The sequence below is a fragment of the Wolffia australiana genome, chromosome 17 (genome assembly GCF_029677425.1).
Source record: "Wolffia australiana isolate 7733 chromosome 17, ASM2967742v1".
NCBI lineage: Eukaryota > Viridiplantae > Streptophyta > Magnoliopsida > Alismatales > Araceae > Wolffia > Wolffia australiana.
This window is the reverse complement of record NC_135851.1, coordinates 8,287,166-8,314,672: the sequence shown is the minus strand read 5'-3', so window position 1 is coordinate 8,314,672 and position 27,507 is coordinate 8,287,166. Positions and strand designations below refer to the sequence as shown.

At 38.1% G+C, this 27,507-nt stretch overlaps 1 pseudogene; it reads left to right on the top strand.

Moving 5' to 3' along the window:
• The first annotated feature begins 6,854 nt into the window (after positions 1 to 6,854).
• LOC144714700 (small nucleolar RNA R71) lies at positions 6,855 to 6,933 on the top strand (annotated as a pseudogene).
• Positions 6,934 to 27,507: the final 20,574 nt, after the last annotated feature.

Genomic DNA, 27,507 nt, shown 5'->3' with positions numbered 1-27,507 from the left:
AAAGGTAGATCTTGAGTCTGCCAGTCAAAAGTGTCACATAGGTTTGAACACGTAAAGAGCATGGAAGAGTAAATAAAAAGGGGAAATGAATTATTCACGATCAACTGGATATGACATAAACCCTTTTAGATATTGTACTACTTGAATAAATGAATACAAAATTGGAAGGAACTACTCTGACTACATCCATGCTAGCAAATGAATTATCTAGGAGGTGTTCATTAGTTCTATTCAATCCAGATATTATTGTATATGGTAAGTAGAAATTCAGAGAGAGGCATTTACCTTACTTTAATGGGATCCATAAAAAAAATGGTTAAACTTGATTGAACACTTTCTATTGTTACATGATACATCAGAGTCTAAGAAAACACATTTAATTTCATTTGATATTGAAGACCCCACCCAGGATTGATTTATTTTTACCCCCTAAGAATTTCACATTTCATCACTAATTGATGTTCAGGCAACATTTAAAGGACATATATAAAATTTCATCAAAATTATGATGTGAATGATGTATGAATCTCTGTCGAAATGATTCTTTTTAGACTACAAAACACAATTTTAAGACTAAACTGTATTACTATCATATTTACTGACAAATGTACATGAAACTGGATATAACAGGCGGTTAAAATCTGAGATTTGAGCTGAATTTAATAAGTACACAGTGTTTGGCATTCAACACATAATAGATTTACACATTGAGGTAGAGAATAATATACATGTTTTGGATAATCAACTTCAGAGATAATTGGAAAAACTATTGATAAAATTCTAAATTACATTCCCAGGCTGTGATCTTTGTAGACATAGAGTGTACAAAATCAAATTGCTGCTCAAAACTCCCCACTTGCTGTAGTTGATCAGGAAAATAAAAGAAAAGATACAAAGAAAAGTGTAGTTGATCAGATACAAAGAAAATAAAAGGATTGTGCTATATTGGCAATGTAGATCAACTTACCTATCAACATCTGGTATTGTCCCTTTTTATGATCAAACTTCACCTTTCCATGCCTTATTTTTGGCTAGGATCTACTAATGTTGCTGTAGTATCCATAGTATCATATTTCCTTCAAAAAGTGAGGGGCTTCTCTTGATTGAGATACTAAAATTCCCTTGAGGTTTCTTCCCCTAATTTCTTAAAAAGTGACACATAAGCAAAACCTTTTGATCTCTTACTTCGATGAATATCACACTATAACCAAGCTGAGTAAGGATATATTATGCTTTATAAGCTAGTTGTGATTCCCAATATTTTTTTTATAGCATAAATATTTCATGGTTCTGGTCAGCACACACTACCAATATCTAGGGGTATTTGAAATTCATGAGTGTGTGTTTATTTTATTAACCAAGTCTTTATTCTAACCAAGATGACATTTATAAATACCTCTTCCTCCAAGTTACCATGTAGTAAGGAATTCTTAACTTAAACTTGGTTGAGATGGGACTCCTTGATGCCTGCAAAAAATATTGCTAATCCCAGAGTATTAATTTGTGTCCTATTAAGTAATGTTTCTACAAAGCCAATTCTATATATTTTTGTGCATGCTTTGGATTCCATTCTAGGCTTTAACCACCGTCAATCTCCATTAGGCTTATATTTAACATTTAATAACCACCGACATCATGTAGTCTTCTTATGTTCTGGGAGGAGAAAGGTGAAAATGTATCTCTCTTTCTAAGGGCCTCCATCTCATTTTCCACAACGTTCCTCTAGTTGGGGTTACTCAGGACATACTTCAGCTTACCAGGTATGTTCATGGATCCACCATAGAACATATGTAAGGTTTTTTTCTTTATTTTTAAATAATTTAATGATTAAATTTTCTTGATACATTCTGGTTTTTGAAACACACTTTCCTATGTACATCTAGTCACTGACCCTTGTACTCACTGGTACAATTTTCTTGTGCATTTGAATTATCTCTATACACATTTTATGATATGAGTGTGACTAATATATAATATTCTTATTGTTAACATGATATATCATCTGATAAGAATCAAATACACTACCTCAATAGAATATCTTAATTGGTCTCATTCATTTACCCTTGAATAATTAGCATAGTTCAATATTCTCCTTGTCATTTGTCTTCAAGATATTTAAGATAGACTTCCCAACATTGATTAATTTCTTTACTCTTGGATCAACTAAGAGACAATTCTTTTAGACTTGGAATATCACTAGATACTTAGTGCACCTAAGACAGATGTTTAATCTTTGTCATGTGCACTTGATCTTTTCATGTGGCACATCAATGTGCTCCATCAATTGGATTTGTGAATTTCTCTCCATTTTTTCATGCGTATTAGTCATGAACATCTGTTCATCATTGATTGCTACCTCCAGTTCTATGTATGTAAAATAATGCTTACCAAATGTCTTAGCCAAAAAAACCTAATATTCTTTTATGAAGTTTTAGTTTAAGTGGCAAAGGAATAACCTAAGGGGGGGATTGAATTAGGTTCCCTAGCTATATCATTTTTTTATTAACTTTGGATTTTTCTACATAGTAAATGAGGTAGAGGAAATGGGAGACACAACTATTGTTTTTAGACAACTTAGGCTAATCCTTAATGTTGTTGGGGGGTATCCATCCTGAGGTGATGATGTACCCTAACCAAGTTTGTGTGAATACCCACACGCAAATCACTTGGAAATAGGGCTGAACAAGGATACCAAAAGGAACAAGTCGATGAAGCTCTGTCGTCCTCTACCTCCAAAGTCTTCCACGGAATGACATTGCTTAATCTACTTAACTTGGCCCCCAAGCCTTCTTCTTATTGCCCCTAAAGCCTTAACCTGATTGACCACAAAGATCTAGCAAAAAAATTACACTTTTGAACAATATATTCTCCTCAACAATAGTTAGTACGACAACTCCGTAAGTGGTATTCAAGACAAGGCCTAATTTAACCCATTTAAACATGAATATTTTAAGATCCAAAGTTTATTAATATAGAGATTAAAATTATTTAATGTAATTATGACTTCCTTGCAGTAAATTACATTCTATCTGCGGTCTTTCTTTACTCAAGTCCTCTTCTCCTCCACATTTCTCTTTAGATGAAATTCTTTGATTTGTGTTTGACCTTTGGTGCTTAAAAGTCAAATATCTATTTCATTCCTGCACCAAATGAGATGATTCCATCTCGAACAATTTTTAACACGATTTTGCACAAATGTTATCTCACACAAAGTTGTTCAAAATTGAGTCAGGTAAATCTATAGAGATCAATCTTTGCAAGTTCTTAGTTGGCTGCTCGATTCCTCTACTTCCAAGTTCAAACCCCTGTAAATCTTTCAAAAATCATTAAAAAAATGAGATTCTAGGTTCTTTGGATTTTTATTTATGTTAGCAATGATAATAAGATGAAAAAATGTGATAATCAGTAAAACAATTATGATAAATATGTCAAACGTATCACAAGGTCAAGGATGCTTGAATTTTGGAGACCAGCATTCTCTCATTCGAATATTGAATCACCCTGCACAGAAAATGATGCAGGACGTCGTCTAGGACGTCGTCCGGTCATCATCGAGTATGATGGCTCGGTGGTGATAAGTGATAAAGTTTCGAATAACGGCGGTGTTGTCGTCCAACGGTGCCCTAACGGGTATGTAACTACGTGAACATGAATGCTCTGACTCGAGGGAGGCGCCGAACTCCAAGCTTGGACGGGAGTCACCTGGTGACGGCAACGGGGGGCTCTTGAACCTCATCAGAGCGACGAGGATGTCTACGACCGAACGGACTCAATCCGTTGGGCTTGCACGTAACGGGCGTACTCGTTCGTACCAGTAAGACACTCACTGACGTAGTTATCTCTCGTTTCACCTCTCTCACCTACCTAGCCCGAGACCAGTGGGGACGGGACAAAAATATACAGCAAAGGATAATTAAACGAGCGATGGGAGAGGACGGTGTACCTCGTTAACGGTGGCTCATGGTGCAGGACCTCATCTTCATCACTGGCATGTTGGAGCGGGTGGGGCGGAGGGGCGCTGGAGTAGGCACGGCGGCTCAACGCTCACTGGAGGTGCCGGAGCATGCAAAGGGGTGGCAGATGGGAGGTGGAATCGAAGGTGCTCGCATTCCATCCAATTCGGCTTGTTCGGATCATCCGGCTTGACGGGAAGGCTCGGTCAGCTCATCTGGCTTAGTTGACCGAGTCAACCAGACCGACAGGTTCGGTTAATGAGGTCTGAGATTTTTCCCAACTTAGTACGAGGTTGGATTCAATGCATCTCTTTAATACTTTGGTGAGACTTAGGAGGCAGTTCTCATATGTAGATCCAAAGATAGAAAAATCATCCATGCAAATTTCTAAGCATTCTCCCACTAGATCAGTGAATAAGGCGTTCATGCATCTTTGGAATGTGGCGGGGGCGTTACATAACCCAAAAGGCATACGCCTAAAGGCGTATGTCCCCACAGGACTGGTGAAGGTCGTCTTCTCTTGATCTTCAAGATGGATGTTCACTTGGCTGTATCCTGAATATCCATCAAGAAAACAAAAGAATTGCTGCCCGGATAGTTTTTCCAAGATTTGGTCCATGAAGAGTAGTGGGTAATGATCCTTCTTGGTGGCTTTGTTAAGCTTTCTATAGTCAATGCACACCCTCCATCCTGTGGTTAATTGTTTCTGCACTTCCTCTCCCTTTTCGTTCACTTCTACAGTCACCCTGGACTTCTTCGGTACCATGTGAACGGGACTCACCCATCTACTATCGGATATGGCATATATGATTCCAGCATTTAACCATTTTAGTATTTCCTTCTCAAGTACTTCTCTCATGTAAGGGTTGAGCCTCCTTTGATGCTCTCTATCCTATGTTCACAAATTGAAGATGGAATACCTCGTATGTCATCAAACGTCCACCCTAAGGCTTTCTTATGATCTCTAAGTACCTTGAGTAGATCATCTTCTTGTTTTTGGATAAGCGATGTAGATATGATCACAGGTAAGGTTTTCATGGTATCCAAGTATGCATATTTGAGGGAGGATGGTAGAGGTTTTAACTCTAGATCAACTTCGACCGAAGGAGTAGCTGTAATTTCATCTTCTAAATTTCGCTCTTCTACACACGATAAATATTCCTTCATCACCTCATCCTCTCCTTCATCCTACGTACAAAATTTTAGTTCTTCGTTGCTCCCTAAGGGGCACTTCATCATTTTTGATATATCAATTTGTACTCTTTCCTTCCCAATCTTAAATTCTACAGTCCCCTTCTCCCAATCCATGATTGTCCTAGCCGTTACTAAGAATGGCCTCCCTAGAATGATAGGGGCTAAACTAATATTCCCTGATATTTTGACATCAGTCCCTATGAAATCTACAGGAATTTCAGAATTTTCTACAGTAATCATGACATCCGTCAACCTTCCTTCGGGTTGCCTAACAGTGCCATCAGCTAGGAGTAAGTCCATATGGATTTCCTCTAATTCCCCAAATCCATATTCCTCGTATAAAGCTGTAGGAATGATGCTTATGCTGGCTCCGGTATCTAATAAAACTTTGGAAAATGTTTTTCCTCCGATTTCACATGTAATGAACGGAGCTCCTGGATCCCTCATTTTGATAGGGATAGCATCCAGAATTCTAGAGGCATTTTCTGAAAGCTTTACCACTTCTCTGGGTTTTCTACTAGTGCAGGAATCCTTAAGATACTTCTTCAAGGAAGGAGCACACTTAAGCATATCTTCTACAGTCACAGTCATGGTAGCTTGTTTGAAGTTTTCTAGCAACCTAGTTTCATAGTCGTAGACAGATTTCTTTCTATTTAGAGGAGAGGGGTTAGGATCCTCGTGAGCATGAGTGGAAGGAGGCGGTTCCTTCTCATAAGAAGTTTTTCCCTCTTCACTACCTTGCTCATTTTCCCTCTTTGAATTCTCTGCAGAATTCTGATAAGGATCCTGAAGTTCTTTCCCACTTCTCAATTTTGAGATTGCTACAACTTCAAGGTCTTCCTTATTTATCTCTTCATGAACAGAATTTTCTACGTGGAGTAAGTTGCAAGGATTAACCATCGGTTGAGTAGGGAATCTACTAGTTTGACAGTTATGTTCTAAGCTCTTACCTTGAGGTTCAACAGTTCCAGGTCTCAGTCTCTCCAGCAACCTTCTTATTTGCTCGTGAGATTCCAGCATTTGACTCGTTTGAAACTCCATCATCACCTGTATTCGCATCTCCATTTCTGCCCTCAACTTCTGATTCTGCTTTTCTATCATATCTGAAATAACAGGGGTTAGTGCAATAAAATCTGGCTAGTTTTGGGATGGAACCTGGTAAGACTGCTGGGGTCTAGGCTGAAATTGCTGTTTTTTCTGAAATTGAGATTGAAACGGAGGCTTGCTGCCTTGGTTAAAGCCCTCTCCACTATGGAAATTTGTCTTCTTTTGTCCAGTCCATGGTTGCTATTGTTGTTGGAAGGCCTTCACTTCCTCTTCCATGGACTGGCAAGCTCCATCTTCATGATCTTTGCTGAAACAGAGAGAGAGCTGATTTTAGCTTTTATGATTGGAGAGTTATTGAGGAAAACATTTCTCAATGTAGACGTGAGCTCCTCCAATTTCTGGTTAGTCTCCTTGAGGTTTGCATGCAGCTCCACCTCCTTAGCATTGACCTGCAGCACTCCTGCCCTCTTTGGCTGCACATTCCTCCCATTTTGATTTGCTCCAACCTCCTGCAAATCAGTTTCTGCAACTCTCTCCAAAATATCAAAAACTTCATCTTCATATGCGGTATTGAAGGTTCCACCGGTGGCTAAGTTCACCTTACATTTCATAAAATCTGACAGAGATTCATAAAAAATTTGGGCTAATTGACAGTTTTCAATTCCATGATGAGGACATTTCCTCATCAGGTCATTGAATCTCTCCCATGCTTCGCTAAAAGCTTCGCCTTCATGAGGGTGGAAATTGTGAATTTCCCTTCTATAGAAATGCGTTTTAGAGAGAGGGTAAAATTTCTGTAGAAATTTTCCCTGCATTTCATCCCATGAGCTGAATGTGATTCCTAAGTTACGATACCAAGAAAAGGCTTTATCTTTTAATGTTAGAGGAAAATATTTCATCTTTAATATCTCTGTAGATAAACCTAGCACATTTTGTGAGGAACACCTAATATGAAAATCATCTAAGAATTCCAGGGGATTTTGTGCAGAATGGCCATTAAATTCAGGTAAACACTGTATTAAAGCATTGTCATACCTGAACATTATACCCTCACCTATGTTCAGGTTCACATCAGTTTGCCTCAAACTTCCTGAGGGTGTTGATCTGTCCAGAAAGGTTCTTCTTCTGTCATGCTATTGACGTCCTTCTTCTGCCATGTTTGGCTGCTGATTGTCCTGTTGGGTGACTGTAGATTCTGGAGTGGAGTCTCTCGCACACGTAGCGTTCTCTGCAGTTCTCCCACCAACTTTGGATCTTGTCACTACCATAGACTTCAAAAGACTGTTAGAAAGACAATAAGTTGAGGAATTTTAATCCTGCAGCTTTAGGAAAAAGAATCAATAACAATTGAAAAGAAAGCAGAATCCTTACTGTAATACCGTGCTCCCCGGCAACGGCGCCAGTTGATAAGCTCAATTTATCGGATTTTTTACTGGTTAGTCGTGTGAGGATTTGAGCTATTCAACAATAAAATTAACCTCACAGCCTTAGGGCGAGTAAGGTGTCGATCCACAGGGAGCAGATAAGATATTAGTAATTCTTTTTAGTTTAATTTCTGTTGCCAATGTCCTTCAGTTATCCTAATCAGCAAGTGGAAAATCTTCAGTAAATTAGATAGAATAGTCTTCAGTCTTTCTTAAAGTTATCTCTCGGTGAAAATATCAGTTAAGATTAATTTTCAGCTCATGGAATTCTGGAGGATTTCTCCAGAAGATTTTCCGATCCGCAAAAATTGCTTAGCCACAAGCCTACGTCTGTAGGTTTGAGCAATTACCTCTTTTGTGCGTAGCCTCCTCGGCTGCGCGGGGGACACAGCACACAGAGCTGTGCAGCCTGCAGGCAGCGCAAACGCAGCGCACAGAGCTGCGCGGCCTGCAGGCAGCGCACCGCACTTTGCGTTCAAAGGCCGCGCGCGCCTGATGGCGGGGCGCGGCTTTTGTCTGCGGGGGGCTGTGCACGCCTGAAGGCAGCGCGCAGCTTCTGTACGTGGGGAAGGTGCGCACCTGTTGGTGGCGCGCTGCCTCTGTCCGCGGGGGAGCTGTGCGCGCCCGAGGGCAGCACGCGGCCTCTATTTGTAGGGGGCTGTGCGCGCTTGAGGGCAGCGCGCAGCCTCTGTTCGCAGGGGTTGTGCACGCCTGTTAGCAGCGCGCGACCTCTGCCTGCGGGGGCTGTGCGAGCTTGATGGCTGCACGCAGCGCCCTGGGCGTCGAGGCAATTTGCTGCTGCCAATCTATGGCTATGGGGGCGAAATCTGAACTAGATGCAATGGGTGGATAGTCGATTCGAGAGAAATCGAGGAGAAAATCGATTGGAACAAACAACAAACTCGAAATCACTTTGAACAATGAACAATGGCATCTGGAACAATTGGAAAACACTGCTTGGTACCTTCCAACCCAGCTTCAATTGTCTTAGAAGGGAGAAGAAGACAACAACTGAAGGTAGAACAATCACACCACCTGGTGTCACACCCTTCCGGCGAGATGATGATCGTCGTGTTCTAGCTATGCCTCAGCTTGCTTCTCTCCCAGCTCCAATGCTCATCAGCTCTTGGAGGGTCTGCAGAACTCCTCTTCTCCAAGCCCTATCCTGTTTGTACAGAATTTCTGGACAACCTCAAATGCTCTTTCAAGAGACTATTTATAGGTTTCTCTTTTTAGTGCCTCTTGGAGTTTTTAGGATTTATTTCCTTGTAAATTTTTTCCAGCCTCCCTTGGTTAGATGCTTTCTCCCTTGTGTTTTATCCACATCTGAACTCATTAATCAAAGAAGTGAGATCTAATCCACTTGATTCAGAGAATCAAGTGGGGTTAGTAAGTATGGAAATAATGCACATAAAATATGACATATGTGGACTAAATGTATGCAAATGAGACTTTGATGCCCAGTGAATCTTTAATAAGTTTATGATATATTTAGAGTCATCATGGGTCGAGTCGATCGGGTCAGACTGGCCGATCGGATCGACCGAATGATCGGGTCGGACCGGCCGATCGGGTCGACCGGTCGTTTGACCAGTCGAGGGGATGGGACTGAATCCTCTGGTCCGCATCGCGGGGTCAGTCTGCTCGCGGCAGTCAGCGACGGCGCGGCTCGGCAGGGATGCCAGCGACAGCTTGGCGGCGGCGGCAGTGGCGGCTCGACGGCGGCGGCAAGGGCACTATGGCTGTAGGTGGTGCGACAGGGATAGCTTGAGCAGCGAACGGTAGTGACGGCCGACGTCATTAGCTCACGAGGGGATCAGCGCAGTGGCGGCCGGCAGGACGCGCGGCAAACGCACGGCAGATGTTGTGGGGGGGGGGGGGGGAGAAGAGGCGGCAGCAGCGGCAAGCGACGGTGGTGCCATCCCTTTTCTCCCCTTCCTTCTCCTTCCTCCTCTTCTCTTCCTTCTCTTCTTCTTCCTTCCCTTGTTCACTTCTCACGCATGAGGAAGGGAGACCAGACGATATGTTTGATGAAATGCCTCAAGGAAAAGATCTGGTCTAAGGGGGCTTAGGGCGCCTGTCTCCACCCTTATATGGGGGGGAAAATGGGCCCTAAGTGGGCCATAACGGGTCCATTTGAGGAGCCCTTATAAATGGGCTCCCCTTTACAAACAAAAGACAAGAATAAGGGGAAATTAGGGGGAAATAAGGGGAGAAATAAAGAAGAAGAAAAAGGGGGGAAGAAGCAAGGGGAAGAGGGGGTAGAGAGGCTCATCCCCCTCGACGATAAAACAACGAACGGACAAACATCGTGAGCGCGATGAAACACGACCAAATGGGACGAACGAGAATGGGATAAAAGAAAAAACATAAGAGAAAGATTGACAGAAAATGGGAAAGGATAGCCGGATCAAGATCACCCGGTCTTCAATGGTGCGTGGCGCGTGGCGCGGATGACGGTCCTCGATGGCGTGCGCCATCAGAAAACTACGGTTCCAAGTTCTGTGGACTTTGACTGATGTTAGGAACAAATGATCTCTTGAAATAATTCTCAAAAGCTGTTTGAAAAATCTCTGGGGATTGAATGATCTCCCTAGCTTTTGGAATAAGGTTTTCAAAGGTCAAGGAGATCGGAGTTTGACATTAGGGATCAAAACTGTATATATGTACTTAGAAATACAAAATGGAATAATGGTAATTTTCAACAGTCCATCACTTTATATGTATTGATTATGATGTGACAATATGAGGCAATAATTATTTTAATTTTGAATTTTTATATTAACTATTTTTCCATAAATTCAAAATATCTTTCAATTGTTAAGAGCAAAAACTAGCCGTTATGCCAAGGATTTCAACTTTCAAAATAATTTGAAACTTTTACGTATGTTTACCAAATCATTTTAATCAAGATATCACCATTGGATACTCATATCTTCATGAAATTAATTTTCAGTAAATCATCAGTAAATTCAGTCTTAAATACTCAAAGGGAGAAATTAGGAATTTGAAGAAGTTAGTAACCGAATCAAATGAAGTCAAATTCAGAAAAAAATCTGAAAAGTGTTATAAAATATGTTTATCTTTATATGATAGAAATTAAAAGTCCTAAATACATGATTTGACTTGTTCACCATTTGGCCAAACTAAGTAGCCTTCTAATATAACTAAGGCCGGTATTTTATCTCTACTTAGAATCAGTCAACTAGTTGACTGAGGAACTATTGTGCTTTAATCACAACCCTTATTAAGGCATGAATTACTTTGAACATTCAGCAAAACACACATTCAAGAATTTTACTAAAATACCCTTAAAGCTTAATCTTCACCAAGATTATGAAAATGTATCCAGTTTGGATAAATGATTACCAACAAAAGCACATTTCACAGCCCCAGGAATGAATTTCTAAGAATTAGTGATGAATTTACAAAAATTAATTTCAATGTTCATAGTTGTCTTTTGGAAAACATTCAAAGATTTTACTCTACATGTCTTATTGTAGATACAATTTGGGTATATGAAATCCATTGGTACTATCTTCTCACCTTATACTTTAATTGGCTACTTCTTAGTCAAATGTGAAATTATAAGTAACTTATATCCCCATAAAAAACTTTTCATGACCATTCAGTCATAAAGCTCTAGTAAACTGTTCTATTATTCCTCACAAAAATTTTATTTTCCTAAATATATGTCATTGCGTTTTCTAAATATATGTCATTTAGAGAAACTAAGTTCGTGCAAAAAAGTTTATGATCACCTAACTTTGTATAGGTTAAGACTTGAATCCAACAAGAACAAGATACCAAGGGAAATAAATAACTTGAGAGGAGGCATTTATGATTAAAAACATGTTTTAAAAATATGTACGAATTTTTTATTCATATACATAAGTTAAATTCAAATGAACTATGTATAAGATAAATATTAAAATTTTTTAGGGGTTCTACATCAAGCTAAAACTCAAAAAACCTCTTGTTGGTGATCGAGCGGCAGTGCCTTGCAGCAGTTTGGCAGTGCTTCGAGGTGGTCTCGGGGTACTTGACATGTTGGTGTGGCAGCATAGGGGGCGTGGTGACAACGTGCACACTTGTGTATGGTAACGTCACGTGGGCATGTGGCGACAGCGGCAATGTGCAGTGATGATGAGACAACTCATTTATGCAATATTTCATGATCTGAGCCACATTCAAATAATTAAAGTTACAATTTCTAGTATACACATAATCTACACTATAACACATCGATCATTACCTTGTGCTACATAATCATATATTTTTTGGCTCCTTGAATCTCAAGAGCCCAAAAAATGTTCAACCTCAAGATGTATCTATGAAATCCTTGGCATGGGAAATCTCTTCAATTTATACTCATTTATTTATACTATATAACTGAAATGATCTTCTTTACATTCTAGTCGGATAGGAGAGAAGGGCACCAAGAAGGAGGAGGAGCACCCAAATAAAAACTCACACATGTGTATCTCCTTTGGGACAGAAAATGATCTTTTCAAATCCTGTAAGTGTATCATTTAACATCCAATAAACCATATGGTGTGAACCTTGAGGCCTATGTACCGATCTAGTTAATTACTCATAAGTCCATCAGATATTTACTAGAAAACTTAATCATCTATATCCTTCATTGTTTAATAACATACGGATTTACCCAGCTCAATACGTCGAGTTGTAAATGAGTTCATCAAATCTTTTATGGAACATTTTTATTATCAATTTTCATGTAGGTATAGTTTATGACACAGGTGACACTCCAAAAATGACTTAGAGAATGAAAAATTTCCAAAAACTAAATGATCCTCAGATCTAGGATTATTACATTGGAAAATAATTAGAAACTCTTTATTTGAAAATAATTCATTACAAAATCTTCCTCTTTAACAAGGGTGCACAACCCATATTGACTACATAATAGCCTTCATGGACTTGTTATTACATCCGAGTTAGGAATGTTTAAATCATGTGATTAGAAACTCATAGGTCATAGTGAAATCACAATCACCCATCATCAAGATGTCCTTGGTACCTCAGGTTTACAACTATATACAAAACCAATGTGGTTGAAAGTTTAGTATAAACCATTCAGAGATTCATATATGTAAATTTTGTGAATGCTTCCCCAAAAGAGCACCAATTATCTCTCTTTAGTATCTCCACACAAATGCTTAGGAGATTAACCATCCTCATACTATCATTAGGTTTTATTACTTTAGGTATTGCAATGCCCATATGATAACATCAAATAAATAGAGATAATTATGTATGAATATGCATTTTTGAATTATTTATTTTAATTTCATCATACATATGGATGATGTTAGGCTAAATTTTCTACATAATAGAGGCACACATACCTCAATCGGGCTCAATCCTAGGCTGAGTTGTACTTAAAATCATTTGTTCCGTAAGAAAATTAAATCCTCCTCTCCACTTCACTCTTGGCATGTGAATAAAGAATATATGCTCTAATAAACTCATTAGTACACATGGCTAGATAGTGTTAGCATACGACTAAAGAATACATTCTTACAAGAGAGAAATTTTTTTTACTATGTTCTGTATTGTTTCTTTACCTATGTTATCTGTAAGGATAAATCAACGTGCTCCTCTAATCCATGTCCTTCACTAAAATATTTAAAGGAGATTCCAGATCCAAGTTTGACTCCGATCCACATAACTTGGCATCATTTGACTCAACTATATGTGCTCACTTCTATTAGCTGTGATTAATTGAATGAAATAAAGTTTCATTTAGTGAAAGTGAAAAAATCATAAGAAATGTATAAAATAACATATAACAATATTACCTTGTGGGAAACGAATGCCAACCTTGACCTGCTCCTTGGAAGAGTCTCTTCAAGGTCCTCATGTGTCTAACCTCTAGAAGTATCCACACAATTGATAGAATGATGGATCTCCTATTCTTATTCTTCTCCAACTTGTCTTGAATATCTAGTAGATCTTCTAACCATGAAGTCTCCAACGTGTATTTAGTGGAATGATAAGAGAAATAAGAAATGGGGCGTGCCTTGGTCCTGGTTGTCATGGGAACCCAAAATGGATGCCATCTTTTTTAACTTATTTAGGTTCTTGCTCAAGAAAATATTTATAATTAGTTATAACCCCTAACATCTGTAGATTTTACGAGTGTGACCCTTGGGGCCCATGTCTCAATATAGTTAATAACTTTATAATCCCAATACCATTTGTTGGAAAATATTATGAATGAGTAATGCTGACATATAGAGAAACGAACTAAGGATCCATTTGTGTCGTATAGGGTTCCATACTACAACATGCTATCTAGAAAAAAATAGAAAAATAATTAAACACTCATAGAATCTTTAGCACCATTTTTTAGTTTCCACACATAATATTATCTTCATTTTCATAGGGATTGTAATCTCATTCATTAAATATAGTAATTGGTTACATCAGTAAGTTTAAGTTAATTTTTGCATAAATCACAATTTCAATTACTTTCATGCAAAATGAGTTTTAAAATATCAATGGTGTCATTATTTCTAGTATGCTGGCTTATATTTTTCAAGAAAATAAATATAAAATATAAAATTTGTGGTTTATGAGCCAAGCACCAGCAACACTCAAGCCGGCCACGTTCAGGCGACTTCAGAAGCACTTAAGCCAGCCTAGAACCAATGAGCGCCATTGCGCCAAAGGACCTGCAGCATGGTCCACATAGAGACCCACATAAGGCCAACATAGAGGCTGAAATAAGGCCCACATAGAGGCTTGTGCATGTGTAGGAGAGGGAAATATCTATTTATTTGATTCAATGACATCAGTGAAAATTTATATAGCCTTAGTTATTTTAAAATGCTACAATATGGGATTAATGATGACCTTTTTAAGTTTCATAATGGCACGGGCCAGGCTGAGAATTTGAAAGATGGATCACAACCCAACGAGCTGCGATACGGGTGTAACTTAGAAAGAAAACATAACTAGGCTTCGAACTGAACCAGCTTGAAGCTCATGTCATGTTGGCTGCTTAAGTAAACAAACATGATCTCAACCATCCGATTGTTTTAAGTAGGATTGGACAGTGAGATCTGTTCTGTATTATTTAATTCTTTTTGTTTATTTTTCAGGCTTTCTGTTTGGCAGTGTTGAATGATGAGGATAGAGGGACTCTTCAATGGACAAATGATAAATGATGCAGCATGCCATCGATCGTGACGTCTGACGAATAAATTCTCTAAGGGGAATGTAACTACGTGAATGCAATTGACCTAGGTGGAATGTAAGTGTAGGTCCAGCTACAGGGAATTCACCGAATTCTGAGCTCTGATGCGAGCAACCGATGACCTTTTGACCCTCGTCGGAGCAACGACGATAACTACGTCATAGAATGGAATAATTCCATTGGGGCTCTCGCTTAATAGACGGGCTTGGCCTGTGCCTAGGGAATCACTTAACATGTAGTTTTCTCAAAGTAAACTTGTAGCCTAATCTAACCCGAGCGCGGTGGAGTGCACCCAAAAATATACTGTAGAAAGTAATGTAATAGACGAGCAAGGGAGCGTAGTACCTCGTCAATGGCGGCTTTCATCATCAGCGTCTTCGTCGATGCCAGGGCTGATGCGGGTAGAAATGGTGGAGGAGTGCCGAGGATGAGCCCGGGTAGCTCAACAGACAGCAAAGTCATGGAGCTCGAGCGGGTTGTTGGAGGTCGAAGGTGAAGAGGAGAAAGATGCATCGATGTGAAGAATTGAGTGTATGATCGACGCTTGGTGGTGCGTCCATCTCAGTTGATCGGTGCGACCGGAATGAGTCGGAGGTCTTCGTCGGCGCGGTTATGGTTGACGTGTAAACTCAGCTTAGGGCCATGACAGCAACGCTGACCGTGACGTCAACCATGGATACAAGATTGTCACGGGCATCGATGGTGGCAGCGTCTGGCAGAGGCAGCAACAACGTCAAAGGCATATTTCTGCTGGGCGCTGCGGGGGGCCCCGTCGCAGATTGAATAGCACGGGGTGTGGGTTCCACGGACACGGTGGCTGGGTGGTGCTGGAATACTGACGCCATGCACAGTCAACGGATGGCACTGCTCGTGCAGTTGATGACAACCAATGGCGGACATCCACGATGCTGGACACACGGTGGGGTGAGAATGGCATGCGTCAACCATGTGACTTTTCGTAGAGGCGAGGACCTGCGATGCACGCCAACACAATCAACACCGCGCGATAACCTCCCATGTAGTGCGTATGTGCATATGTTAGTTGATGTCTTCGACGGTTCTTCTCGTCGTAGAGTCGCTACGGGCTGTAGCAACACAGCAGGCAATGCTCTTCGCGAAGCGGTGCATCAGCAACAAAAGTCGTGTGCCTCGCGGACACGGCTTTGGGGACAAACGCAGAAGTCGTGGGCCCTTGGTAACCCAAGGATGGGGTCACGTCGATTAGACACACTTCGGAGAAGTCACTGCACGGTCACGTACAGCACGATTACACCCGATCAACTACCCAACGACACCCGATTGTCGCTCAGTGCGTGGATTCGACCACACCGGTCTGAAGACTAGCTGTATAAGCCCAGGATACAAACTCGACCTTGATTCTACACACTGATTGGAGGCACAACCTGAAAGGGAATGGTGGGGGATTCATGATCAGGAATGGTAGCCTCCGATGGAGATCTTCCTTTGCCTCTCCACCTTTCCTCTCCTTCTCTTTTTTTCTTCTCCTCCCTCCTGTCCTTCTTCTCTTACGGTGAGACCTAGCAGTGTAACTTCCACACAAAATAACTGCAACCAGATCTAAGAAAGAACGTGGGGCTCATCATGGCCTTATATAGGGGCATGTTGGGCCCCTTACAAGGGGTCCATCAGGGAGGCTCATTTGATGACCCCCCTTTTTACAACAAAAATAAAACTAGAGAAATTAAAACAATACGAAAATAAACGATGCGGACAGATACAGACACTGAAAAGAATAACGATATGGATGTGTCACGACAAGTACGATGTACTCGTCATGACGAACACAAACATGAAATCAGACGAACAAAAAATGGAGAATTAAAACACGAGCACGTGCACAGACATGCATTACCTTGGGTATTTAAACTCGAGCGTCTTTACGGATGCTTTGGCTTGCCGGTCGGGCTGGACACGGGCCAACGGTGATGTTGTTGACAGTGCAGATGGCTGCAATGACGTTCCATCGATGTTGTTTGGGTGCGCTCCATCAATAAAGGAGAACACTGATGGGGCATGCTGATGACCTGGAAACATGGGATACAGTAGTTAGGAATGGGTCCATGGCTGCAATTTAATCACAATAGTTAACCCATCTTTATGGATATCGAATGGTCTGAGGGCAAAGAGGTCATTCCCCACCACAATCATCATCCCCGTTGATCAACTAGTGGTGGCTGGCCATGGGATGGGGGATTATTTAGGGATCCAACAGCTTGAAGAAGCTGTTGGATTGGGAACCTTTGAGGGAAGGGTCGAGAGAGCTTCCCTCTAGACCCTATAAATTCATAATTTTGAGGTTAACACAGATCTATCATCATAAGAAAGAAGAGCACCAGCGGAGGTTCCTTTCGGAGCTTGAAGTGTTTGGTGGGTCGCGACAGCTCTGTCATTGTACATACATCTCAAGGAAGCTTTAGAGAAGGGCTAGGAACCAAGAAATCTATGCCAGCAAGGAAGAGAGGAAGGGGAAAACATCACATCGAAGCTAGGTGTTGGCGATCGGCATCCCCATCCTGCATTCCTCGATTCAGGGAAGATATGGTAACTTCTGTAGCTTGATCGGAATGAGAATCCATCATCAAACATATTAAATTGTTTCAATTCTCAGTTTGATTCAGTGAAATTTTGGTTTTCATCTTATTTCTGTCCTACGACCCCATTGGGGCATTTTGTCAAAAATCTGGTGGGTGACAGAAACACCAATTTTTCTTTCAAATTTATTCAATTAAAAAATATTAAAAACATTTATTAAACATATTTACTCATAAAAATCAAATGACTATCCATTTAAGGTAATCATAAATATAAAAGGCCTAAGATTCAAACTAAAGTTCATTTACTAATCCTCTTAATTATTCTACTTATTCTTAATTTCTCCCTCTCTCTCTCTCTCTATCTATATATTTAACTGGAGTATGTTAGATATTCTTCCTATCTATCTACTTACTTCTCTTGTAAAATAGATAATTCCTATCCTACTACCTATCGTTATTATTCTTAAAACAAAAGTGTACCTTCTCCTCTGATCCAATCCATAACTCAACTTATAATAGCCTCTTTCTCCTGTCATATAGTATATCCTCTATTTTTTAATTCTCCTTCTTACCTCTTAATAAAATAAATTTATCTATCAAATAACTTCTTACATATTATTAACATAAAACCTTATTCACTATCTAACTAATATCTTAATATCCTTTATAATTATCTTTATCTTCTAGCTTACATATGACATACCATTGATTGAATAAGTAACCTCCTATCTCTCTAAACTACTATATTTCTTCCACTACCGACATTAACATCGCCCATTGCTATAATACCATTCAGCCATTTCAAATGTCTGTTTATTATCTATAGTATCTATAAAAAGATATAAATAGTATCTTATATTCTCTCTCTTTCTCTAGTTCACACTTGCGTAATTCTCTATTCATTACTATTATATATTATCTTAATTCTCTAATCCATTAGATACTGCCCCCACCTACTAATTACTTATCTTCTATTAAATTCACTATCTCTGTTACTATTATTACTTTTGATAACTCAAATATTAAATTTACATCTAAAGGCCAGTCCTTGTGGACACGACGTTGCTCCAACTATACATTTGAATAAGTTTTCTAGTTTTATCAAATTTATTTGATTTAGTCATATTAAAATTACAACACCACTAAAATAAAATACGTAATTTGCCTCCATCACTTTCCCTAAATAGCACCCACCATCTACCCTTAGTATCTCCACACTAATGGCTACATGAGCAGCCATACCTATTGTATAACTAGAATCCGATAGTGATACTCTTACCGGATAGATTGATTTCCAACTCAAATATTCATCAAATATGAATATTTAGAATAAATATCTAGAAATTAGTGAGCAATGTATCATTGTCTCATTATAATACACTGTGTTATTGCATCTGTCCAATAACTTCATAATAAAAATCACACAAGAATAATAATGAATAAATATTAACCCCAATAGACCTAAAATAATATATAAGAGTAATTGGCTTGACGATTACATAATATCCTTCAAGATGCCCAATTATTTTGCCATCTGGGCTTCATATTATATCTTATTGTCCTTAAATATGTTTATTTAATTCAAGTATATTCCTAGATCCAAATAACTGAAAAAACAATAAAATTTAATAATATCAATTAAAGGATCTCAAGCGGGGTAATTCATTTAATAAAAATAATCATGGCAAATCATAGAAAATATAATTAAGATTATAATATGGTATTTACCAATTGAATAATTTTTTTCAACACATGATTATAAATTTTTATGACCTCAAGTTTAATTTTCCAGTGCCTATTTAAAGAATATTCTACATTATCTGATATGAATCCTCTTTCCCCATGTTCAATTAAAGGCAAAACATAAATGGACGTATTGATTATTTGAGCCCTATCTAGTTTATTGCTCATCAGATAAATCAAAGTCACCTTAGTTTGAGCATCTCTAGAGGTAGTAAACCATTACTCTCCATCACATTTTGAGTGCTCCACTAGTCCAAATTATCTCTGAATTCAGTATGGTTTGAGCAACTAGCTCTTGCATGAATTTGGAACTATAGAAGTGTAAAGCATAAAAGGAAAATCCATAAGAAATATTGCATGTTTTAGGATTTATGATTTTAGGAGTATGTAGGAAGGATAGATTAGGGGGTGTAAAGCTGGATTGGCTTTGTTCTATCTAGTTTGGTAGGATAGAAAGCCGTGTGCAAGATTTTAGGTTCCTCCATGCTCCTGTACAAACAAGGTATCTCAATTGCTCCATATCCTCAAAGAATGACATACAAACCCATGCTGTTATCTCAGTAATTATAAAAATCATTAGTCGTTAAGGGAAATTATATTGTTGAGAGATGAGGAAGAGGAAGTACCTGTTGAAACTGCCAACTGTAAGAACTGAGAATTTACCCAATTCAAATTATATGTATTTTTTAATAAATAAAAAATGAGTGTAGTTATTATGTTTTAAGAATAGTAATGAGATGCGAGGCGTTTACAGTCTTGACTCATTGTTCATCAGCATTTTTCTTGGGATGAGAATAAATCTTCTTATAATGTAATAGAAGTGAGTAAAGCCTTTTTGTATGAATTTAATGGAGTAAACTGTTGTTACTGGAACAAATCAGTAACAGTCTTATATGCTTCTCCCTATCGTCTAACGATTCAGAGGTGAATGTTGGTGGCCTTGAGAGTGCTTATCAAATGTATGAATACCTCAAACATATAATGTCTCTCATAAGTACCCCAGGGTGTAAATCCACTAGTATCAATAAAAAGTAATGCTTTCTAAAAAATATATGACATTTTCATGAAGCCTAAAATATATCTCTTGGACATGCTGTTTATTCTTTGTATGAGTATTATTAGTCTGCCATTGTATCATCATCTGGTTGATGATATGATGGTTTTTTGGTGCAATGTAATAAACAGAGATTATAGAGGACAATATAAGAGCAAAATCACAGTGTTGGAACTACCTTTAATGCTCATCAGGTGAATACAACTCTCCTCTCTAGTAATCACATACATCTTATTTAAAAGGCAAAGGTCCTCTCTCTGTTGAAAAACAATATCTTGTGCATATCAAGTGGTGAGTATGTAGCAGTTTAAACTCATGACTAGGCTATTCTGAATGGTACCAAAAAATAAGGTATATTCAAGGAAATCATGATGCATTGAATCAAGGTTTTAAGCTCCTGAACTAGTATTAAATAGAAACTTTATAAATATCTTTTGGAGTGCAATTAATATGTTATGAGAATATGTACTGAATATCATGAGAATATGCTAATTACAGATAAACCCTCAAGTAAGGGCTAGCGAAAAGTCTAAAATCCAGCCTTGAATTAGTTTTATCTCTATACATGTGATCTCTCCTCTTTTGAATGGCTCCATATCATTCTTGTGTTCTCTTGTCTCTTTTAACTCTTGAGTTTCCCCATGGCCAAGCTTTCTTCTGGGACAGTGGGAACCTTCCTTCACCTTAAATTCTTTACCCCATAGGTCAACCATAAATTCATTGATAATGATTCAATGAATACAAAGTAGAATTATAAAGAATTACTTCATATTCATATATAGTGATTATCGGCGACAACACAACTCAATTAGTAACATGAGACCCTATATTACCGTGGGAAAATGATAGCTGTGATTTAAAGTAAATTATTTAAAATAATTTTCAAAATAATTAATTCATTTGGTTTTATTATCATATTAAAATTTTTTAAAAAATCATACATCAGCTAGGGTTAGTGATGGACATACCCGCCTTTGATGTAATAATTATTTTGATAATATATCAAGATGTTATCTTGACTTGACAAAAAGTATTGGCGAATACTTTAAGCCAGTATTTTTAATATCTCCAAGAACATGAGGAATAAAGCTGGGTAATAATTATTATCCAAGTAGGTACTCAACAAGATATGGATAATTATGGAAAATATTCCTGAAATGATATATAATGGTTGATGAATAAAAAATATGGGGATTTACAAAAGGTATTAGTGAATCTGAATCAGTAGCTTGACAATTTTTATAAGACTTTGTGCACTAAATGGGAGGTTCAAGTGGATATTTAAATTATTATGAGCTAGCTGATAAGAATATATGCCAACTCTGTATCCAAATGGTAGATGTAAAATATATACATGATATATTAAATTTCCTTATGAAAATATTGTCTGATATTGTTTACCATCCATAAAATATTTTAAGGGATCAGAGAGGCCCTAGAATTAACCAATCAATATGTTTCGTGGTATATCTTATTTCATAATGAAATACCTAATTTGAAACATGGAGTTATAATTGGTGTTTTACTCTAGAACTTTATATATATGCTTGAGAAGGTGATGTTGAGCACATACAAGAAATAATAATTTACAACATCTTAGGCAAAGTTAAGGAAATCAACCCTCTTAGGCATTATATAATTAGCAATGCATGTAAAGTGTTTTAGAATAAGTGTAACATATTTGAAAACCAAAGTGAATGATAATATAAGGATAAAGTTAAGTTCTGATTTTCATACTGTAGATATCTATACAATTAGAAATTAATAAAAAATAACCACAAGTGTGTTATGGATGGTTTATTATTATTTTTTGAGTTTTTTGGCGTTGCTTTAAATTGAACTTGTAACATATGTTTCTATGATTTCACCATAGTTACTGTATTTATGATATAATGAAATAAATATTCCGAATATCATGGAGTGGCCTAAAATATAGAGCTTTTAAATGAGATATAGAGGAATGGGTCAGGAGATGGATGGGGAGAGAGGGAACTGTAAAATGACTGCTTAGCTGGTTTAAGAACGGAGACTATTGAATGAAATATGTCAAGAATTATGCATATGAAGTTGAATATTCACTTAAAAGGTAGAAGTTGAACAAGCATCGAAGAAGTGAAAGGCCAATAGTCGAAAACCATAATAATGTGACCAAGGGTAATAATAAATGACACACTATCTCGTCAAAATATTGATGCAATACCAAAATCTAACAGGAATATCTTAGTTCATCTGAAGTATGATACATTCTCGTGGTTTCTGTTCTTCCAACCTTGTCAATCCACGAGTCAACCTGTTTTGACTGTATCTAGAATTTTGTTGATGATTCAAACTACTAAAAAGTTTTTTTTTGAAAGTCAATAATTCAATATCCATCATTTGGTATAACCAACTCAATGCATGTCTGTAAACATTTTCTTTATCTATTAAAATAGAAATACTTTCCGTCTTGTTCATGTTGGAATTCAATTTTTGATGTGGGCTACAACCGTTGGTTGTCTTAACGGTAGCAACCTTTGGCATTCAGCAGTTGCAAGCTCTTGATGGAGGGGCTTGCAACTGCCACCCTTTGGAATCCCTTGGGATCCTATTTAAGGGGTTTCGGGTCCCCTTGATCCCCCATCGAGAGAGTCCTCGAGGTGCCATCGTCCTAAGGAAGAAACTCGTCGGTGAAGGATCAAGAAGGACCCTCCACCCTCAAGAAGAAAAGAAGAAAGAGATTCATCAATGGAAGGTATGTTTTAAGTTTATTGATCTATCAAGTGGTATCAGAGCATGATAGGTCGACGAAAATCGATCACTCTGAGTGATGATCTTCATCGTTTTGGATCTCCATAATCCGTTTCCGCATTGAGTTTTTGCAGCTTTCGTTTCGTTTTTTTTTTTGGGAAGACGAAGGCTATTATGGTTTATAATATATTAAATATACCCATTTTCGTAAAATGATGGTGGCTGGGTTGGTTAAGGTGTTTGAGGGAATGGTGGGTTGGGGGAGGTCGTGGGTTGAAGCCCCCCCCTCCTGCATCGATTTTTCTTCTTTTTTTTTTAAAGGAACTGAAAATATAGCCCATTAAGAAAGGTCCATCCGAATTGGGCTTCATGAAAGGGCATAAGGTCATCTTCAAAACCATCCCAAAACAATTTTTTTTTCTTTTCTTTGGAAATATATATGACATTTTTTTAATGCTCATATTGGCCTTATAATAGTGGCCCACTAGAGTTTATATCGGCATAGAAAAGGTTGAATGCAACATTGAAATATTTCCAAAATAATATTTTGTTTAAATTATTTTATGTTAAAATGACATCCTTGTTATTTTTTAAAGTCTTTTCTTTTTTTTTAATTCATGCAAATATATCCTAACCCAAAGGAGAGGAAATATTTGGCAGAATTTATTGCACACTAGGTCACTAAAATTTGAAATGGATCTAGTATTTTCGCATGCAATGTGATGGCTATATCAACCTTAGTTATTTCTTAAAATACTAAGATAAAGAAATGATTTTGTTCATGCAAGCACTTATTGGCCCAAAGGAAAATGAGTGCTTGGCCGAATGTAAGCCATGTTCATGATAGAAAATTTAACGATCATTATGTGTAAATGATCAGGATAAGTCATCCCAAAGGAGATCTTACTAATGATTATTTATGATTGTTTGAATTTAACTATCTTACGAAGTGGATCGCCATGAAGTTGATTATCATCCAAAGATGAAATTGATGTTGCATTTGATCGCTTGTGCCAAATTTCACTATTTGGTGTTGACGTAAATTTTGATTACGTTCTTATGTGAGTTTATTTATTCTTTGTATTTAGGCTCAAAATCTTCTGATATTTGCACGAATTTGAATTCCATTCCTATGTTAAGTGGTGCAAACTTTAAGAAATGGAAGGAATTCTTATCATTGTACTTGGGTGCTTCGGATCTTGATTATGCCCTCCGGAACGCACAACCACCGGCCATAAAGGAATCTTCTTCTCCTGAAGAAAAGAAGGCCCATGAAACATGGGAAAGGTCCAATAGGATGTGCTTAATGGTAATCAAGTGCACCATTCCTGAATCCCTAAGGGACACCTTAGCGGAAGAGGCAACAGATGCCAAAATTCTCATTCAAGAAATTGAGAAACGGTATCATAAAGAAGATAGAGCTGAGATTAGTACTCTCATGAATCGCCTTACGAATATGAAGTATACAGGAAAAGGCAATATACGAGAGTACATTATGGAGATGTCTCACATACGTTCCAAATTAAAGGGATTAAACTTGGAACTTCCGGAGGAATCCATTGTTTACATGGCTTTAAACTCTCTCCCACATCAATTCAGTCAATTCAAGGTTAGCTATAATTATCAAAAGGATCCATGGTCCTTGAATGAGCTCATCTCGCATTGTGTGCAAGAGGAAGAGAGACTGAAGTCAGAACAATGTGAAAGTGCTCATCTTACAGTTGCTTCTTCTAACAAATCTAAGGATAAGGGAAAAAGGAAGGGCAAACAAATTGCTGGCGTTCCACCTAAAAAGAAGCTGCATAAGGAGATGCGTTGCTTCTTCTGCAAGAAAGGTGGACACATGAAGAAAGACTGTGCCAAGCGCATAGAATGGTTCAAGAAGAAAGGTATTTTTCTTTCTTATGTTTGTTCGGAAGATAACTTAGCTTCTGTAACAAGGTACACTTGGTGGGTAGATTCTGGAGCTACTACTCATGTGAGTGTATCCTTGCAGGGCTGCCTCAGCCATCGCAAACCAAATAACGGTGAAAAGTTCATCTATCAAGGTGACGGGAAAGCGAAGGAGGTTGAAGCCGTTGGAGTCTTTGAAGTCATTTTTAAAACTGGTTATCATTTGCTTTTAAATCAGACCTTTGCTGTGCCATCTTTTGGACGTAACTTAATATCCGTTTCAGTATTGGACAAATCTGGTTACAATTGTTCATTTGGGGATGGAAAATTTGGTCTTTATAAGGATTCTGTACTTCTAGGTACAGGAAATTTAGGAGCTTATGATAATTTGTATTTGGTTGACACTAAAGTCTCTTTGGAATATTCCTTTCAATTAAGTACGGTTGGTACAAAGCGAAAGTTGGGTGATGAGATTTCATCATTTTTGTGGCACAAAAGGTTAGGCCACATTTCTCAAAAGAGAATTGAAAGGCTTGTGTCAGATGGAATTCTTAATTACATAGATTTTAAGGATTTTGGCACTTGTGTCAAATGCATTAAGGGAAAACGGACAAATATTAGAAAATATGGTTCACATCGAGCTTTAGACGTCTTGGAATTGATTCATACTGATATTTGTGGTCCATTTCCTATACCCTCTTGGAATGGCCAACAGTATTTTATCACTTTCATTGATGATTATTCTCGATATGGTTACTTGTATCTCATTCATGAGAAATCTCAAGCCATTGACGTGTTCAAAAACTTTAAGGTTGAAGTTGAAAATCAACTCAACAAAAGGATTAAGGCCATTAGATCTGACCGCGGTGGAGAATATTACGGCAGAAATGATGGATCGGGAGAACAACGTCTAGGACCTTTCGCTAAATATTTGGAAGAGTGTGATAGTCCTCAATACACGATGCCAGGATCTCCTAGCATGAATGGTGTTGCCGAGACGCAAATCGTACACTCAAGGATATGGTAAGAAGCATGATGAGCCAGACTTCTTTACCTGAACCATTATGGGGTGAAGCGCTAAAGTCAGCAGTTTATTTGACTAATAGAGTACCAGCAAAGGCAACAGAAAAAACCCCTTATGAGCTTTGGACGGGCAAAAGACCTAGTCTAAGACATTTACGTGTTTGGGGTTGTCCTACTGAGGCAAGACCTTATAAGCCTAATGAAAGGAAACTTGATTCTAGGACATTAAGCTGCCATTATGTTGATAATTCGAACGATCCAGGGGTACAAATTTTATGATCCTACAACTCGAACTATTTTTGAGACGGGGAATGCTATATTCTTTGAGGATGATGAGTTTGTGGGGGTAGATAAGGTTAGAACTATCGTCTTTGAAGAGGATTGTTTAACAATGCCTCCTATTGTTCACAACAATGCTCAAGATAAAGAAAAATCACTTGACATTGGTGAAACAATAATTCAAGTACAAGATGATAATCAAGAATCCTCCAACCCTGAAATTCAAACTCAACAACCTCAAGAATCAATACCATTAAGGAGATCCACTAGAGAGAAAAAGAGAGCTATTCCGGATGACTACTTTGTGTATCTTCAAGAGCATGAAGTAGACATGAGCATCGAGGAAGATGACCCAATCAACTTCCGTCAAGCCATGGAAAGCTCAGATTCTCAAAAGTGGATTGATGCCATGAAGGAAGAGATCAAATCCATGCATGATAATGGCATTTGGGAACTTGTTCCACTACCTGATGGTGCAAAATCCATAGATTGTAAATGGATATTCAAGACCCAGAGGGATTCAAGAGGTAACAAGGAGAGACATAAAGCACGTCTCGTAGCCAAAGGATTTACTCAAAGGGAAGGTATTGATTACAAAGAGACTTTTGCTCAAGTTTATTTTAAAGACTCTTTTAGAATAATAATGGCACTAGTTGCACATTACAATCTTGAGCTTCATCAAATGGATGTAAAGACCGCCTTTCTCAATGGAGACATTGAGGAGACGATATACATGAAGCAACCAGAGTATTTTGAGTCCAAAGATTCAAATAATTTGGTTTCCAAATTAAGGAAATCCATTTATGGACTCAAGCAAGCTTCTCGTCAATGGTATCACAAATTCCATAAGGTTATCATTTCATATGGTTTTGAGATGAATAAAGTTGATAATTGTGTATATCATAAGTTCAGTGGGAGTAGGTACATATTTTTAGTTTTGTATGTGGATGATATTTTGCTTGCATGTAACGATATGGGATTATTGAGTGAAACCAAATCATTCCTATCAAGGAATTTTGAGATGAAAGATCTCGATGAAGCCTCATTTGTCTTAGGCATAGAGATATACCGAGGTCGGACTCAAAATATTATGGGGTTATCACAAAAGACCTATATCGATAAAATCCTTAAGAGGTTTAACATGCAAAATTGCAAACCAGGAAATACCCCTGTATCAAGAGGAGACAAATTTTGTCTTAGTCAATGCCCTAAAAATAATCAGGAGGCAAAAGCAATGCATACTATTCCTTATGCATCAGCTATTGGAAGTATGATGTATGCCCAAGTTTGTACGCGTCCGGATATTGCATATATACTTGGAGTGCTTGGAAGATATTTGAGCAATCCAGGAATGGATCACTGGATAACGGCCAAGAGAGTCATGCACTAT